The sequence below is a fragment of the Ovis aries genome, chromosome 5 (assembly GCF_016772045.2).
Source record: "Ovis aries strain OAR_USU_Benz2616 breed Rambouillet chromosome 5, ARS-UI_Ramb_v3.0, whole genome shotgun sequence".
Classification (NCBI taxonomy): domain Eukaryota; kingdom Metazoa; phylum Chordata; class Mammalia; order Artiodactyla; family Bovidae; genus Ovis; species Ovis aries.
Genome location: NC_056058.1, coordinates 42,940,569 through 42,958,942, shown reverse-complemented (window position 1 = coordinate 42,958,942; position 18,374 = coordinate 42,940,569). Strand labels below are relative to the sequence as shown.

The 18,374-nt window shown below is 40.2% G+C and overlaps 1 protein-coding gene across 2 annotated transcripts in view; it reads left to right on the top strand.

The window, feature by feature from the left end:
* FSTL4 (follistatin like 4) overlaps positions 1–18,374 on the top strand; it is a 768,172-nt gene that overhangs the window by 287,455 nt on the left and 462,343 nt on the right. For both annotated transcript variants that reach the window (XM_060416502.1, XM_042250516.2), the window contains one exon: positions 6,425–6,615. The gene's annotated coding sequence lies outside the window, so the exon portion shown is untranslated. The remainder of the gene's footprint in view (positions 1–6,424; positions 6,616–18,374) is intronic.

Genomic DNA, 18,374 nt, shown 5'->3' with positions numbered 1-18,374 from the left:
AGAAGACGTTTGCCTCTTGAGCAAAAAGTGCTCTCCTGAAGACAAAAGGTCTTCAGCAGGAGTGGGTCACTGTGAAGACGATTCGAGAAGGGGAAGCCTCCTGGGGTGCAAAGTGGCCTCCGGGAGCCTCCCTTCCTGTGCTCAGTCTTTCCTTCAGGGCTCTCATCTGCTCCACCCACTTGCCGGGGAGGGCTAGGCCTGAGTGGCTGTCACCTCCCACCCTGAGAATGTGTACTTAGAAGAGGAGCCCAGGAAGGGTCACCTTTGTCCAGCCCTGGTGGGTGAATCAGGCTGTTGAAAAGTGATTTAGGAGAAGGGATTTTTCTGATGTTCCTTAAATCCTATCAGTGAGGCAGCCAATTATGCCACCTATGTGAGGCTCTAATTATTAAAGTATCCTGAATTGTGATGCTAATAGGAAATTTGCTAAATGGAAATGAATTTTTAATATCATAATTCGCCTTTTCCTCTTCATCGGATTCATTTTCTTTCTAGATGTCACTTCATAAGAGCAAATGAGACTTGGAAACATTTCTTGCCCTTTCTGCTTGTGACATGTTTAGATCTCATCACATCTTAGAATTTTTCAGGATATGTTGAAAGCAGCTCACCCAGTGGACCCGGCTCATTTATATCAGTGACAACTGATCCTATCCCTAAGTATTACCTCCGGCTTGATGAGACCACAAGGCAGAGCATCCAGGACTTGGCAGACCTGGTGATGTCCTCCAAGTGGGGCCCAAGTTTCCCCAGGTCCAGCCAGTCCTTGGCTACTGATGAAGTCCTGTTAGCAGCATAATCCAAATGTCAGAAGGTCTTTGCCCCCAGCTGCTTGAGCCCTCAGTCCGTGCTGAATGTTTTGGAAGTTCTCCGGGAGTATTTCTTTGGCTCACAGCCTAGTTCATGCCTGTAGCTCACTGAGCTTGGAGGAGACAGAGCTGGGTAGTGTGTGTGGTAGAGGAGGGAAGTTGCTTCTCAATTGTTTGAACCCCTGTCTGCAGGTCTACTAGCACTTGGTGAAATCCAAATTTTTTACTTATAACCCTCTCCTAACCAGAAAGGTGTTGGAGGCAGTCTGATTTACCCATATCCATGTAGCTATCTTCAGAATCACCCCTGCCCTCTGACCCCAGCAGCTCTGTTTTGTAAGATGAGTGATCTGGGGGTATCACAGTCCCTGGTGTGACGGATTTGTACACAACCTCACCTCACTCCATAAAGGTATCTGCAGTGACTGACCTGGTGCAGACAGTCCAGCTCAGAAATAAGATCCAGCGTGCAGCCTATGGGTACATTCAGATGTTGCACATCATATCCTCAAGGTTTGCTTACAAGGCTTATCCCCTGCTGATCCGGCAACAAGGAGCCCCTGGGCCTGTCATAGGCTCATGTACCACAAATGTGCAAGTGAGAAGTGTTAGAAGGCATGAAAGGTGGGAATCTGTCCCTAATTTATCCAAATGCATTGAATCTTATTTATTCAACAAACATTTGTTAAGTGTCTACTGTGTGCCAGGTATCATTCCTAAGTGAATAGACACAGCTGTGAACAAAACATAAAAATCTCTGCCCTTGTGGAGTTTATATACTAGCAGAAGGAAGTGATAAAGTATGTTAGATGATAAGAAGTATGAAGGAAGATGCAGTAGGGAAGGGAGGGCAGGATAGCAGTGAGGATGCTATATCTGTGGTCATCAGTTTGATGAAGGAGCAAGAATCTTGTAAATGTCTGGGGAAAAGCATCCTTGGCAAAGGAACAGTCAGTGCAAAGGTCCTGTGGTGGAAACACATCTGGTGAGTTTGAGAAACAAATGCCCTGAACTTGAACTGAGTGAATCAGGAGAGAAATGTAGGAAATGAGATGAAAGGGAGTTTTATGGGCCATTTTAATAGCATGTTGCTTTAAAAAATTCTTTTAGTTTATTCAAGTATTTATTCACAGCAAAGTGATTCAGTTATACATATACACATATACATTCTTTTCCTATTTTGTCCATTATGGTTTGCCACAGGATATTAACTATAGTTCCCCATGCTATACAGTAGGACCTTGTTGTCTATCCATTCTTATATATACCAATTAGCATTTGCTGATCCCAAACTCCCAGTCCGTTCCACCCCCAGCCACCTCCCCCTTGGTAACCACAACTTTGTTCTCTCTCTCTGTGAGTCTCTTTTGTAGATAAGTTCATTTGTACCATATTTTAGATTCACATACAAGTGATATCATACAGCATTTGTCTTTATCCTTCTGACTTACTCTACTTAGTATGATTTTCTCTAGGACCATCCATGTTGCCGCAAAAGGCATTATTTCATTCTTTCTTATGGCCGAGGAGTATTCCACTGTATATATGTACCTCATCTTCTTTATGCATTCATTCACTGATGTACATTTAAATTGTGTCCATGTCTTGGTTGCTGTGAATAATTATCCTATGAATCTTTTTGAATTACAGATTTGTCTGGGTGTATGCCCAAGATTGAAATTGTTGGATCATACGGCACCTCTGTTTTTAGTGTTTTGAGGAACCTACATACTATTCTCCATAGTGGCTGCACTAATTTACATTCCCACCAACAGTGGAGGAAGTTTCCTTTTTCTCCAAACCCTCTCTAACATTTATTACTTGTAGATTTTTAATTATGGCCAGTTTTTAAATTTTTTTCCCTGATGCAGACCAGTTTTAAAGTCTTTGTTGAATCTGTTACAATATTGCTTCTATTTGATGTATTTTGGCCTCCAGGCATGTAGGATCTTAGCTCCCTGACCAGGGATTGAACCTGCACCCCTTGCACTGCAAGGTGAAGTCTTAACCTTCGGACACAGGAAAGTCTTCCTGATGGTCGTTCTGATCGGTGTGAAGTGGTACCTCACTATAGTTTTGATTTGCGTTTCTCTAATAATTAGTGATGTTGAGCATATTTTCATGTGCCTCATGGCCATCTGCATGAATAGGACTTTGCTTTGACACTGGGAGGTCATGGAGAGTTTAGAGCACTGAAGTAACATGACTCTCTTTATGTTTTCAAGAGATCATTCTAGCTAACGATGGTGTTCAAAGTAGCCTCTAGGAGGGCTAGGTCACAATGAGGGAGAAGACCAGTACAAAAAATGTAGGCAAACCATGATGGTGGCTTGGACCAGAGTAATGATCATAGAGTTGATAACACATAGTCACATTCTGGACAAATTTTGAGGATGGGGCCAATAGAACTTAGCTGATGGGTTGAAAGTGGACTGAGAGCAAAAGCAGAATGAAGGATAACTGCTGTGCTTCTGTCCTGAGAGACCTGAAGCACAGCACTGCCCACTGTTGAGAGGGAGAAAGGGCAGGGGGGTGGGGTGGGGCGTAGATTTGCGGATCAAGGATTACGTTTTGAACATGCTCACTTACAATGCCTGTGAGATAACAAAGTGCAGATATTAAATAGGCATTCAGCTCTGTGAGCCAAGGATTCGGGGGGTGGAGACAGAGAGAGGAATCATCAGCATTTTGTTGGTGTTTATGGCCAGGGAATTAGAGCAAAATATAGGCATCAAGGCAATCATAATACTTTAAACACACATGTGCGCAGTGTTTCCAGGACTTGAAGGATAATACTTAAGATACCCTTTCCAATATGATAGCAACTTTCTTGATTTCTATTTAGTTTCTCTGTCCAATTGTCTGTTTTGATTCTGAATAAAAGGGAAAAAAGTTTTCACTGTTAAAAAAAAAGTTGATTAACATAAAATTGCCTCAAAATCAGAATCAAACTGTGATTCCCCACTTGAGGTCTTTCAGGGAAGAGAAGAGCCCAGGAAAAATGGCTTCGCATGTGCTTCTGTGAAAGGGGGTTGGAGCTACCGGGGTTCTGGAAATAGACTTTATTTTCAACAGTGAATGGTTGAGAAAAACCTTTTAACATTTTAAATGTCCTTTAACCATGGATATTTATTTCTGTGAACTGATTTACATATAATTAGAATACCTTCAGGTTCTGAGAGGAAAATGCATCCTTATTCTGAGATAGAAATACAACGTTGAAGGCTTTTCAGAGAATAGGGAACAATAAAATAAGAGAAAAGTATCAGAGTTCAATTGCTTTTATAATTTACCAATATTTTCAAGGTTCCCAAATAGATTTTTTAAACTAGCTATAGGGAGGTACTTCTAGATTTTCCGTCACTTTTCTAATGAAAACAGAAATTGGAAGAAAAAAAGGTACTTCGTTCACTGAAATGATTCTTTACATTGAAGAGACTACAACGTGAATTTCATAATAGTATAATATAATATCTGAACAGCATGGCTGGTTTACTTGCAGATAAGATGCTGCTACCACTTACAAGCTATTTCTTTAGTGATTATCTTTATTTTTTAAATTGGCACAAGAGATATGATATGTAGGATACTCCGACGCCCGACTTTTCCATGGGGGACTTTGGCCAGTATAAAGCCAGTGATGTCAGGGTCTGGAGAGAACACCACACCTGAGCAGCCGTGGTCCCAAGTCTCCCCTTGCGCAGTGCCCTTGGATTCTGTGGCAGTCCGACTGCTGGCTTTAAGTAGAGCTGCCTCCCTGGGCGCTGGGAACAAAGAGCTGTGCAGAGGCATGGCCGTGCTCCCTTGCTCTGCATTTCCTTGATGGTTGGGTGCTTTCAGATCTGAATAGAGAGGAGGAGGGAGGAACTCTTGCAGCACCCTCCAATGTGTGCCCCAAGTCAGCCAGATGTTCCTGGCGGTCTGGCATATCTAACTCCTGACTTTGCTTCCAAAGCGGTTTCTGGGCTCCGAGTCCCAGTTCTTTCTCAATCACAGAAGGGAGACTGCTTTTCCAGTCCAGCTTGCACACCAGAATAAACCTGGATCCATGGCAAGAGATAAAGTTGGGATACAGGTGCTAAGAAAGCCATTCCCAGGGGTTTAAGCCCTTTGTTCTTCCTCAGCACCCAGGCACTCCCTTGTGTTTCTCAGATCTGCTGTCAGGCTCTGGGCTATGTCTAGTTCTGGCCAGTGGGCTGTGAGTTAAAGGCAGTGAGTGTCACTCCAGGCCCAGGCATTTAAAAGTGGGCAAATACCATCAGGAAATTAAGACTATATGCAGTGAGATACCTACATACCTGTTAGAATGGCCAAAATTTGGAACATTGACAACACCAAATGCTGAGTTCTCTTTCATTGCTTGTAGGAACGCAAAATGTTACAGCCACTTTAGAAGATAATTTGGCACTTTCTTACAAGAGTAAAAGTATGTACTCATACCATACAGTCCAGCAATCACACTCCTTGGTATTTAGCCAAAGGATTTGAAAATCTGTGTCTACACAGAAATCTGCACACATGTGTTCATAGAAAGTTTATCCATAATTGCCCAAAGTTGGAGGAAACCAAAGTGTCCTTCAGTAGGTGAAAGGATAACTGAACTGTGATACATATAGACAATAGAATATTAATCAGTGCTAAAAAGAAGTGAGGTGTCAAGCCATGCATGAAAAGATCAGGAGGAACTTTAAATGCATATTACTAAAATTTGAAAAGGGTACATATTATACAGTCTCAGCGATATGACATTCTGGAAATGGCAAAACCATGGAGAAAAAATAATATCAGTGTTTGCCAGGGACTGGGGAGGAGAGATGAATAGGTAGAGTACATAGGATTTTTAGGGCAGTGAAAATACTATCTATGATACTATAACAGTGGATACGTATCAATATACAATGGTCCAAACCCACAGGATAGTCAATATTGAGAGAATGTTAACTATGGACTTTGAGTAATTATGATGTATCAATATAGGTTCATCAGTTGTAACAAAGATACCACTCTAGTGGTCTTCCCTGGTGGCTCAGATAGTAAAGAATCTGCCTACAATGCAGGAGACCTGGGTTCAATCCCTGAGTCAGGCAGATCCCTGGAGGAGGAAATGGCAACCCACTCCAGTATTCTTGCCTGGAAAATACCATGGACAGAGGAGCCTCGAGGGCTACAGTCCATGGGGTCACAGAGTCAGACATGACTGAAGTGACTAATACAGACAGATGGTGGGCAATGTTAATAATGGGGGAGATTATGCATGTATATGGGGGGGAGTATATGGGAAATCTCTGCACCTTCCAATTTTCCTGTGAACCTGAAAGTTCTTTAAAAAATAAAATCTTAACATGGAAGAAAGGAAGGAAGGAGGGAAGGAAGGAAGGAAGGCAAGGAAGTGGGTGGGGTTTTTTATTCCCTCTCCTCTTCCTGCTGCAACAAGATGGAAGAGGACAGGATTAGTTGCCGAGTCACCCTGCGGTACGGCATGACCAAATCTCATTGGAAACCTTGTGAGAATGAGAAATAACCATATGTTGGGTTAAGTCATGGAGATTTAAATGTTTAGGTGTTACTGTATCATAGCAGAGCCTATGGTAACTAATGCAACTCCTTTCTCATAGCTATTCTCACACCAGTGTCTTCATTGTTGGAGTGATTTGGGCCCAGGAGGACTTATGTTTTGGAGAAGGAACTTCAAACTGCCTTTTTTGGGACTGTTATAACCCTGCATGTTGATGACAGATTTCCTGAGTGATGGTAACCAGATGGGTGTTGGAGTCAGCTTCTTAGCTGTGGCCAGGTGACTAAACAGGTATGTTGATGTCATTCGCTTTTCATAATTTGCATGAAACTAAATCAATCTCAATCCTAATCAAGGAGACATGATCTTCAGTAGAAAGAACAACATCACATATGAAATCGTGTGTCTTGGGTCATCTTTCATCTACCTTTGAAGTGATTTATGACTCTCTAAGCTAATAAAACACCTTGCTGAAATAAAACGATTTGTCCAAGCAAATAAAAACCTTGACAGAGTTGCTGTATGGCATTTCCTAGGGAGCTATAACTATGATAGCTAGTTCATTGAGAACTAAGTAGAAAACCCCAATACTGACAAAGCTGCAAAGGAGAAATGAATCACCATTGGAGGGAGTCTGTGCCAGGAAGCACTCTGAGGTCATAAAATATAGGGACTCTCAGTGCATGAGGACTTCAGCTGGAGCCGGGCTGGCTTCTTGCCTCGGACATGCCCAAGCTATCATTCACCTGGCTTCACACGTTTACAGAGCTTGTCTTCTGCCCACCTTGTGCCAGGCTCAGTGGGGGAGGCAGGAGCAGTGCAGGCCGTGTCCGTCTTATCAGGAGGCCTGGAGATCTGCTGGGGAGGTGAGATTCATTTGGGGACAGGATGAACCACCAAGGAGTTAATGGATTTAGGAAAACAGATTCATACTAACGGAGTTAGCAAAATTAAAAGGGAAGAGTGGCACTGAATCTTATCTTCAGATCAGAGTGCCCTACCTCCAGTGTCTTTATTGTTGGTGTCATCTCCTTAGAATGGGATAGAGGCCCTTCATGGGGATCCCTTATATCATGCTCGACAGGTGGTCATTTGATCTATGTTCAAATATTTCCAGTGTCTGGGAACTTATTACCTGTCAAAGAAGGTCTCTTGGAACAGTTCTTTATATTGAATTGAAACCTGCTTTCATCTAGCTTCTCCCTGCAGATATAAGACCTGCCCTCAGAGTTAATATAGGGCAGATCTAATCCATCTCCCACACAACAGCCCTGTAGATATTTGCTTACAGCAGCCGGGCTGTACCTCCCCACATATAGACAAGGCTCACACCTCTCATCCGGCTGAGCATCCCAGCTTGATTCAGAAGTACAGTGTGGCTTCCAGACTGTCCTTCAGTTGTTAAACACCCTAGTGAGAGCCTGACTGTCTGTGTTGGCCCTGGCTGCTGAGATGCCTCACGGTGTGACTCTCTAAGATACCCTCTAAGTCACATCCTTCCTCCAACCTTGGCAACTGCTGATCTGCTTTCTATCACTAAGGTCTTGTCACTCTGAGAATACTGTATCAACGGAATTGCACAGTATGTAAGTCTCTGAGACTGGCTTTTTCCACTCTGCATAATTCCCATGGATATCTGCTGCTTACACGTACTGTGTGTGTGTGTGTGTGTGTGTGTGTGTGTTTATATGTTTGTGCATGTGCACTCAGTTGTGTCTGATTCTTTGCAATCCCCTGGACGGTAGCCCACCAGGCTCCTCTGTCCATGGGATTTTCCAGGCAAGAATATTGTGGAGTGGGTTGCCATTTCCTACTCTGCGGAATCTTCTGGCAGGCAGATTCTTTACCACTGCATCACCTGAGAAGCCCCTACATGTACTTATGGTCCTAAATCATTACATGGTTTTATATTTTTATTCTGGACAGTGTGACAAGGCCTCCTCAATGCGTACAGTGATTCACACTGCCATGGTGGTACATGGAGCATTGGCTGCATGGGCTGGGTGACCCCAGGAAGGCTGGTGCAGCACATCTTTGCAGAGTTCCCTGGGGCTCTGGAACTTTGAATGTGACACTTTCGAGTTTTTGCCTTCCTCTTCTATCTTTGTGCTATGAAACACCAACATTTTTCATCGCCTAAAGATTTCAGCACTTTCAAATGATGGGCTAAAAATCAAGAGTGATGAAACTTGTCAACCTTTAGTTGTTTTTCTCCCAGGGAAGCATTTTAGCAGGGTCTATGCTTAAAATTCTCCAAGCCAGGCTTCAGCAATACGTGAATCGTGAACTTCCAGATGTTCAAGCTGATTTTAGAAAAGGCAGAGGAACCAGAGATCAAATTGCCAACATCTGCTGGATCATCGAAAAAGCAAGAGAGTTCCAGAAAAACATCTATTTCTGCTTCATTGACTATGCCAAAGCCTTTGACTGTGTGGATCACAATGAACTGCGGAAAATTCTGAAAGCCTGCCTCTTGAGAAACCTGTATGCAGGTCAGGAGGCAACAGTTAGAACTGGACATGGAACAACAGACTGGTTCCAAATAGGAAAGGAGTACATCAAGGCTGTATATTGTCATCCTGCTTATTTAACTTCTATGCAGAGTACATCATGAGAAACACTGGGCTGGAAGAAGTACAAACTGGAATCAAGATTGCCAGGAGAAATATCAATCACCTCAGATATGCAGATGACACCACCCTTATGGCAGAAAGTGAAGAGGAACTAAAAGCCTCTTGATGAAAGTGAAAGAGAAGAGTGAAAAAGTTGGCTTAAAGCTCAACATTCAGAAAACGAAGATCATGGCATCCAGTCCCATCACTTAATGTCAAATAGATGGGGAAACAGTGGAAACAGTGGCAACTTTATTTTTCTGGGCTCCAAAATCACTGCAGATGGTGATTGCAGCCATGAAATTAAAAGATGCTTACTCCTTGGAAGGAAAGTTATAATCAACCTAGACAGCATATTGAAAAGCAGAGACATTACTTTGCCAACAAAGGTCCGTCTAGTCAAGGCTATGTTTTTTCCAGTAGTCATGTATGGATGTGAGAGTTGGACTATAAAGAAAGCTGAGTGCCAACGAATTGATGCCTTTGAACTGTTGGAGAAGACTCTTGAGAGTCCCTTGGACTGCAAGGAGATCAAACCAGTCCATCCTAAAGGAGATCAGTCCTGGGTGTTCATTGGAAGGACTGATGTTGAAGCTGAAACTCCAATACTTTGGCCACCTGATGTGAAGAGCTGACTCATTTGAAAAGACCCTGATGCTGGGAAAGATTGAGGGCAGGAGGAGAAGGGGATGACAGAGGATGAGGTGGTTGGATGGCATCACCGACTCGATGGATGTGAGTTTGAGTGAACTCTGGGAGTTGGTGATGGACAGGGAGGCCTGGCGTGCTGCGATTCATGGGGTCGCAAAGAGTCGGACATGACTGAGTGACTGAACTGAACTGAACTGAGTACTCTTGCTGAGTATGTCAACTGTAAATGAAAAAGTAGATAAAAATTGAGGATTAGATGGAAAAGAGAGTTGCTCATGTTTTAGGAATGAAAATGATTATTTAGTGAGCTTATTGGAGAAGGCAATACTCTTTTCCAGTACTCTTGCCTGGAAAATCCCATGGACGGAGGAGCCTAGTAGGCTGCAGTCCATGGGGTCGCTAGGAGTCGGACATGACTGAGTGACTTCACTTTCACTTTTCACTTTCATGCACTGGAGAAGGAAATGGCAACCCACTCCAGTGTTCTTGCCTGGAGAATCCCAGGGACGGGGGAGCCTGGTGGGCTGCCGTCTATGGGGTCGCACAGAGTTGGACATGACAGAAGTGACTTAGCAGCAGTGGCAGTGAGCTTATATATGTATAGCATTGTACTAAAGAAGAAATTTAGGGTTTCTTCCCCACCTTTGAGAAATCTGGGAAGTTTAATGGAATGAAAAATTTCTACAGCATTCTCAAAAAGTAAAAAATTATTTGATTTAGATTAGATCATTTGTTTCAGAGGTCAAGCAAAGTAAAACAAGAATTTTATGAATGTGATTAAACGTGCAGTGTGTGTGTGTGTGCACACGTGTGCATGCACATGTAAGCGTTCATGTGTATGGTTGGATGCTGGTAATAAGTTGTTGTTTTTTTAATTCAATAAACATTGGCTGGTGCCTACTTTGTGTAATGCCTCTCTGCTAGGCATCCAACGAATATTTGTTGACTAAATTATGAATGAATGGACAAGGACAGTTTAATAAGGGTGTGACCAGATACCCTGAATCCTTAAATGAGCAAATAATGCAAACTTCAGGACAGAAGTTCATAAGGAAAATATTTGAATCCCTTTGCTTAATTACCAAGTTATTTTATGAACTAGAGCTTTGTATTTTGCTTAAACTGATTCAAAGAACTGAGTGGTAAATATTATAGATTAGGTATCATGCATCTATGGGAAACCACTCTCCCTATTTTCTCACCATAAAAAATAATGATACTATGTCCTTCGTTAATTCTCCCAGTTCAGGCTGTGATGTAGTAATTCTCATGCTAATGCTGATGATAACAGCAATACTAAGCAACTCCATTTCTGAGCTCTTCTTAAGTACCAGGCTCTGTGCTAAGTCACAAGCAGGTCCTGATTAATCTTTACCACCTTGTGAAGCTATTACTAGTCTCTTCACAAATGAGTAATCTGAGACTCAGAGCACTTCAGTCTTGTTCCCAAGGTCACATGGCAATAGTGGTAAAATCAGGGTTTGAACCTAGGTAATTGTTCCCAAAGTGGGAGCTCATAATCTCTTCTGCTCTTTTCCATGCTCTTTTCTCTTTCTATTCATGATGGCCAATGTGGATGGCATTTGAAATGGGCCTCACTGAATTTACTGTAGCTCCTTAGAAGCAATAAAAGTTGCTCTTTTCCTTCAAATATTTCCTAACTCAGACTCCTTCCTTGATCCATCTAAATGAGTCTGATTGTGCATGAAAGAAAATTAAGGCATGGAGCAAATATGTAGGCAAGCTACACAGAGAAGGGGTTGGTCTCAGGAACCAGTGGTCGCGTTGACACCAGTTTCTGCTTACATGCTGACACAGCCTGGGGAATGGGACAGGGTGGGGACCTTGTGAACTCTGGGCATGTGGACTGAGAGGACTTGGGCTGTTAATAAACACATGGCTTCATGGCAAGTATAAGTACCATAGCCTTGGCCACGTGGATATGTCCTCCTCACAGTCCCATAAGATGCAGAAGACCAGTGGCCAGCAGCAGGGTGGCAGTTAAGGCCAGCCTCTGCTTTTGGCAGCCACTGGTGGAGGAGCGACGGCCTCCAACTATAGTGCATGGGTAACTTCATATGGGAGGATTTTCCTGATTCCCACAGACCAGGTTGGGTTTCCCTTGCTGGATACTTCCAAGGTGCCTGTACTCCTCCTATTCTGATGTAACTGCTTTAAAAAAAAATGTTTTGAAGGACAGTTGATTTACAGTGTGTTAATTTCTGCTGTATAACAAAGTAATTCAGTTATACATATTATTTTTCATATTATTTCCATTATCGTTCATTACAAGATACTGACTATAGTTCCCTGTGCTATACAGTAGGACCTTATTGTTTGTCCAGCTTACATATAATAACTTATATCTAATAATCTCAAACTTCCAGTCCTTCCTTCCCCCCACCCCCTCCTCCCCACCTTGGCATCTCCAAGTCTCTTCTCTATCTGTGAGTCTGTTTCTGTTTTGTAGATATGTTCATTTGTGTCATTTTTAGATTTCACATACAAGTGGTATCAAGGGGTATTTATCATTTTTTGACTTGCTTCGCTTAGTATGATAATCTCCAGGTCCAGCCATATTGCTGCCAATGGCATTATTTCATTTTTTTTAATGGCTGAGTAATATTCCATTGTATAATATTGCTGTTGTTTTTCAGTCACCCAGTTGTGTCCAACTCTTTGTGACCCCATGGACTGCAGAATGCCAGGCCTCCCTGTCCCTCACCATCTCCTGGAGTTTGCCCAAGTTCATGCCTATATGTGTGTGTATGTGCATATATATATATATATATATATATATATATATATCGCATCTCCTTCATCCATTCATCGGTCAGTGGACATTTAGGTTGTTTCCTTGTCTCGGCTATTGTAAATAGTGCTGTTGTGACCATCACGGTTCATGTATCTTTTTGAATTATAGTTCTGTCTGGGTATATGCCCAGGAATGGGATTATTGGATAATGAGGCAACTCTAGCTTTTTGAGGAAGTTCCATACTGTTTTCCATAGTGGCTGCATTAATTTACATTCCCATCGACAGTGTAAGAGGGTTCCCTTTTCTTCACACTCTCTTCAGTGTTTGCTACTTATTGGCTTTTTAATGATGTCTTTTGTGACCAGTGTGAGATGGTACCTCCTTGTATTTTTGGTTTATATTTCTCTGATAGTTGTGAAGAGCATCTTTTCAATGTGCCTCTTGGCTATCTGTATTTCTTCTTTGGAGATATGTCTATTTAGGTCTTCTGCCCGTTTTTGGATTGGGTTGTTTGTTTTCTTCTTATTGAGTTGTATAAACTGTTTGCATAGTTTGAAAATGAAGCTTTTGTTGGTCACATCATTTGCAAATATTTTCTCCCAGTCTGTAGGTTGTCTTTTTGCTTTGTGTATGGTTTTCTTTGATATACAAAAGCTTGTAAGTTTGATTGGATCCATTTGTTTATTTTTGCTTAAATTTCTATTACCTTGGGAGACTTACCTAAGGAAACATTAGTGCAATTTATATCAGAGGATATTTTGCTTCTGTTCTCCTCTAGGAGTTTTACAGTGTCATGTCTTATATTTAAGTCTTGAAGCCATTTTGAGTTTATTTTCGTGTGTGGTGACAGGGTAGGTTCTAACTTCATTGATTCGTATGTGGTTGTCACAACACTGCTTGCCGAAGAAACTGTCTTTTCACCATTGTATATTCTCATCTCCTTTGTTGAAGATTAATTGACCATAGGTGTATGGGCTTATTTCTAGGCTCTTTATTCTGTTTCATTGATCCATATGTCTGTTTTTATCCCAATACCAGGCTGTTTTGATTACTGTAGATTTGCAGTATTGTCTGAAGTCTGGGAGGGCTATGCTTCCTGCTTTGATGTCTTTCTTCAGGGTAGCTTTGGGAAGCCTGTGTCTTTTATTGTTTCATATAAATTTTAGGATTATTTGTTCTAGTTCTATAAAAAATGTCATGGGTAATTTGATAGGGATTGCATTAAATCTGTATATTGTTTGGGTAGTATGGTCATTTTAACAATAGTAATTCTTCCTGTAATTGTTTTTTTAAAATGATTTACTCTGACTATGAGTCCTGGGAAGGCAAGGAGAGTGTCTACTAGTTCACTGCTTTGTCCCCAGGCTGAACGGAGGACCTGGAACACAGTGGCTACTTAGCAAATATTTATGAAATATTTTGTAATGCTTTTCCAAGAAAGGAAAGAAATGATCTGAAGATATTACATGACAAGAATGAATGAAGCCTAGATTTTTTCTCACTCTTGGAATTTTGATCATGCTGGATGTGCAAGGCTCCTTGCTTTATTCCCTCAGACTCCAACTCTTTTTGTTGATTTATGTTTTTTTCCCTTTTTGTCTGTTCTTTGTTGACCTTTTGCTCCCTAATTTACTTTCTTCATTTTACCTTTTCTGTGTTACTTTGCTTGGTATCGTCTATTTCTCCGAAATTCTTTTTCTGGAGGAAAAAAAATACATACTAATAGCTTAAGAGGGAGAAGGCAATGGCACCCCGCTCCAGTACTCTTGCCTGAAAAATCCCGTGGACTGAGGAGCCTGGTAGGCTGCAGTCCATGGGGTCGCTAAGTCGGACATGACTGAGCGACTTCACTTTCACCTTTCGCTTTCATCCATTGAAGAAGGAAATGGCAACCCACTCCAGTGTTCTTGCCTGGAGAATCCCAGGGACGGGGAGCCTGGTGGGCTGCCATCTATGGGATCGCATAGAGTCAGACACAACTGAAGTGACTTAGCAAAAAATAGCTTAAGAAAGTAATACGGGGAAAAATAGTGTTCTTAATAACTTAGGGACAGTTACTTGAAAAATAAAAATAGACTGCATAACTTTTACACCAGGAGAAGAAAATTCCATTTACTCAACAAAATAGGAAAAGAAGAAAAGGATAAAAAACAGAAGGCATGGACAATTTGGAACATAAGAAAGGCAGAAATAAATATTGATATGAGAAATTATGATAAATGTAAACAGTTAAAACTCTTCAAAGTGTAAAGACTCTCTAATAGAATTACATATAAAATCAAGCTATATATTGCCTATAAGATACCTATTAAAAACAAAAAGGTATGTAAAAGATAGGAAAAGGTTTATCAAAATAAGCCAGGATAGAAATTATAATATGAAGAAATATTAATTTAAGGCATAAAATATACATTTAAAATTAATTTATTTTTACTGAAGGATAATTGCTTTACAGAATTTTGTTGTTTAATGTCAAACTTCAACATGAATCAGCCATAGGTATGCATATATCTCCACCCTTTTGAACCTCCCTCCCATCTCCCTCCCCATCCCACCCCTTTAGGTTGATACAGAGCCCCTCTTTGAGTTTCCTGAGCCATACAGCAAATTCCCGTTGGCTATCTATTTTACATATGCTAATGTAAGTTTCCATGTTACTCTTTCCATACGGCTCCCTCTTTTCCCCTCCCCCCTTGTCCGTAAGTCTACTCTCTATGTGTGTTTCTCCACTGTTGCCCTGTAAATAAATTCTCCAGTACCATTTTTCTAGATTCCGTGTATATGCATTAGAATACAATATTTATCTCTCTCTTTCTGATTTACCTCACTTTGTATAATAGGTTCTAGGTTCATTCATCCACATCATTAGAACTGATTCAAATGCATTTGTTTTTATGGCTGAGTGATATTTCGTTGTATATATGTATTGCAACTTTTTTATCCATTCATTGGTCGATGGACATCTAGGTTGCTTCCATGTTCTTGTTATTGTAAATAGTGCTGCAATGAACAATGGGATATATGTATCTTTTTCAATTTTTGTTTCCTCAGGGTGTAAGCCTAGGAGTGGGATTGCTGGGTCATATAGTGGTTTTATTCCTGACTTTTTAAGGAATCTTCATACCATCTTCCATAGTGGCTGTATTGATTTACATTCCCACCAACAGTGCAAGAGCGTTCCCTTCTCTCCACACCCTCTCCAGCATTAATTGTTTGTAATCTTTTTGATGATGGACATTCTGACTGGTGTGAGGTGATATCTCATTGTAGTTCTGATTTGCATTTCTCTAATAATAAGCGATGTTGAGCATCTTTTCATGTGTTTGTTAGCCATCTGTATGTCTTCTTTGGAGAAATGTCTGTTTAGGCCTTTTTCCCATTTTTTGATTGGGTTGTCTGTTTTTCTGGTATTGAGTTGTATGAGCTGCTTGTATATTTTGGAAATTGTTTGTCAGTTGTTTCATTTGCTGTTATTTTCTCCCATTCTTAGGGTTGTCTTTTCACCTTGCTTATAGTTTCCTTTGCTGTGCAAAAGCTTTTAAATTTAATCTGGTCCCACTTGTTTATTTTTGTTTTTATTTCTGTTACTGTAGGAGGTGGGTCATAGAGGATCTTGCTTTGATTTATATCATCGAGTGTTCTGCCTATGTTTTCCTCTAAGAGTTTTACAGTTTCTGGTCTTACATGTAGGTCTTTAATCCATTTTGAGTTTATCTTTGTGTGTGATGTTAGGAAGTGTTCTAATTTCATTCTTTTGCATGTAGTTGTCCAGTTTTCCCAGCACTATTTATTGAAGAGGCTGTCTTTGCCCCATTGCATATTCTTGCCTCCTTTTCCAAAAATAAAGTACCAGAAGGTGCATGGGTTTATTTCTGGGCTTTCTATCTTGTTCCGTTGATCTATATTTCTGTTTTTGTGGCAGTACCATACTGGCTTGATGACTGTAGCTTTGTAATATAATCTGAAGTCAGGAAGGTTGATTCCTCCAGCTCCATTCTTCTTTCTCAAGACTGCTTTGACTCTTTGGGGTCTTTTGTGTTTCCATATGAATTGTGAAATTCTTTGTTCTAGTTCTGTGAAAGATGCCATTGGTAATTTGACAGGGATTGCGCTGAATCTGTAGATTGCATTTGGTAGTATAGTTATTTTCACAATATTGATTCTTCCTACCCAGGAACAGGGAATATCTCACCATCTGTTTATGTCATCTTTGATTTCTTTCATCAGTGTCATATAATTTTCTGTGTACAGTTCTTTTTTATCCATACATAAGTTTATTCCTAGATATTCAATTCTTTTTGTTGCAATGGTGAATGGGATTGATTCTTAATTTCTCTTTCTGATTTTTCATTGTTAGTATACAGAAACGCAAGTGATTTTTGTGTATTGATTTTGTATTCTGAAACTTTGCTAAATTCACTGATTAGCTCTAGTAATATTCTGTTAGTATCTTTAGGGTTTTCTATGTACAGGATCATGTCATCTGCAAACAGTGAGAGCTTTACTTCTTTTATGATTTGGATTCCTTTTATTTATTTTTCTTCTCTGATTGCTATAGCTAGGACTTCGAGAACTATGTTGAGTAATAGTGGTGAAAGTGGACACCCTTTTGTTGTTCCTGATCTTAAGGGGAATGCTTTCAGTTTTTCACCATTGAAAGTAATGTTTTCTGTAGGCTTATGATTTATGGCCTTTACTATGTTGAGGTAGGTCCCTTCTATTCCCATTTTTGGATGAGTTTTTATCATAAATGTGTGCTGAATTTTGTCAAAGGCTTTTTCTGCATCTATTGAGATTATCATATGGTTTTTATCTTTCAATTTGTTAATATGGTGTATCACATTGATTAATTTGCATATATTGAAGAATCCCTGGAATAAACCCAACTTGATCATGGTGTATGAGCTTTTGATCTGTTGCTGAATTCTGTTTGCTGAAATTTTGTTGAGGATTTTTGCATCTATCTTCATCAATGGTATTGGCCTGTAGTTTTCTTTGTTTGTGTTGTGTTTGTCTGGTTTTGGTATCAAGTGGCCTTGGAGAATGAGTTTGGAAATGTTCCTTCCTCTGCAATTTTTTGAAAGTGTTTTAGAAGGATAGGCATTAGCTCTTCTCTAAATGTTTGATAGAATTCTCCTGTGAAGCTATCTGATCCTGGGCTTTTGTTTTTTGGGAGATTTTTTATGACAGCTTCAATTTCAGTGCTTGTGATCAGGTTGTTCATAGTTTCTATTTCTTCCTGATTCCATCTTGGGAGATTAAACATTTCTAAAAATCTGTCCATTTCTTCCAGGTTATCTATCTTATTGCCATATAGTTGTTCATAATAGTCTCTTATAATACTTTGTATTTCTGCATTATCTGTTGTAACCTCTCCTTTTTCATTTCTAATTTTGTTGATTTGATTCTTTCCTCTTTTTTCCTTGATAAGTCTGGCTAAAGGCTTGTTAATTTTGTTTAGCTTCTCAAAGAACCAGCTTTTAGTTTTATTAATTTTTTTTTAGTTTTATTAATTTTTATTATTGTTTCTTTCAGTTCTTTTTCATTTGTTTCTGCTCAGATCTTTATGATTTCTTTCCTTCTACTAATTTTGTTTTGTTGTTGTTGTTGTTGTTCTTCTTTTTCCAGCTGTTTTAGTTGTTAAGTTGTCTGTTTGATATTTCTCTTGTTTCTTGAGGTAGGATTGTATTGCTATAAACTTCCCTCTTAGAACTGCCTTTGCTGCATCCCATAGGTTTTGAGTTGTCATGTTTTCATTGTCATTTGTTTCTAGAAATTTTTGATTTCCATTTTGATTTCTTCAGTAACCTGTTGGTTATTTAGAAATGTGTTTAATCTCCATGTGCTTGTGTTTCTTACAGTTTTTTTTTTTTTTTTACACTGTAATTGATTTCTAGTCTCATAGCATTATGGTCAGAGAAGATGCTTGATACAATTTCAATTTTCTTAAATTTACTGAGGCTTGTTTTGTGACCCAAAATGTGGTCGATCCTGGAGAATGTTCCATGTGCACTTCAGAAGAAGGTGTAT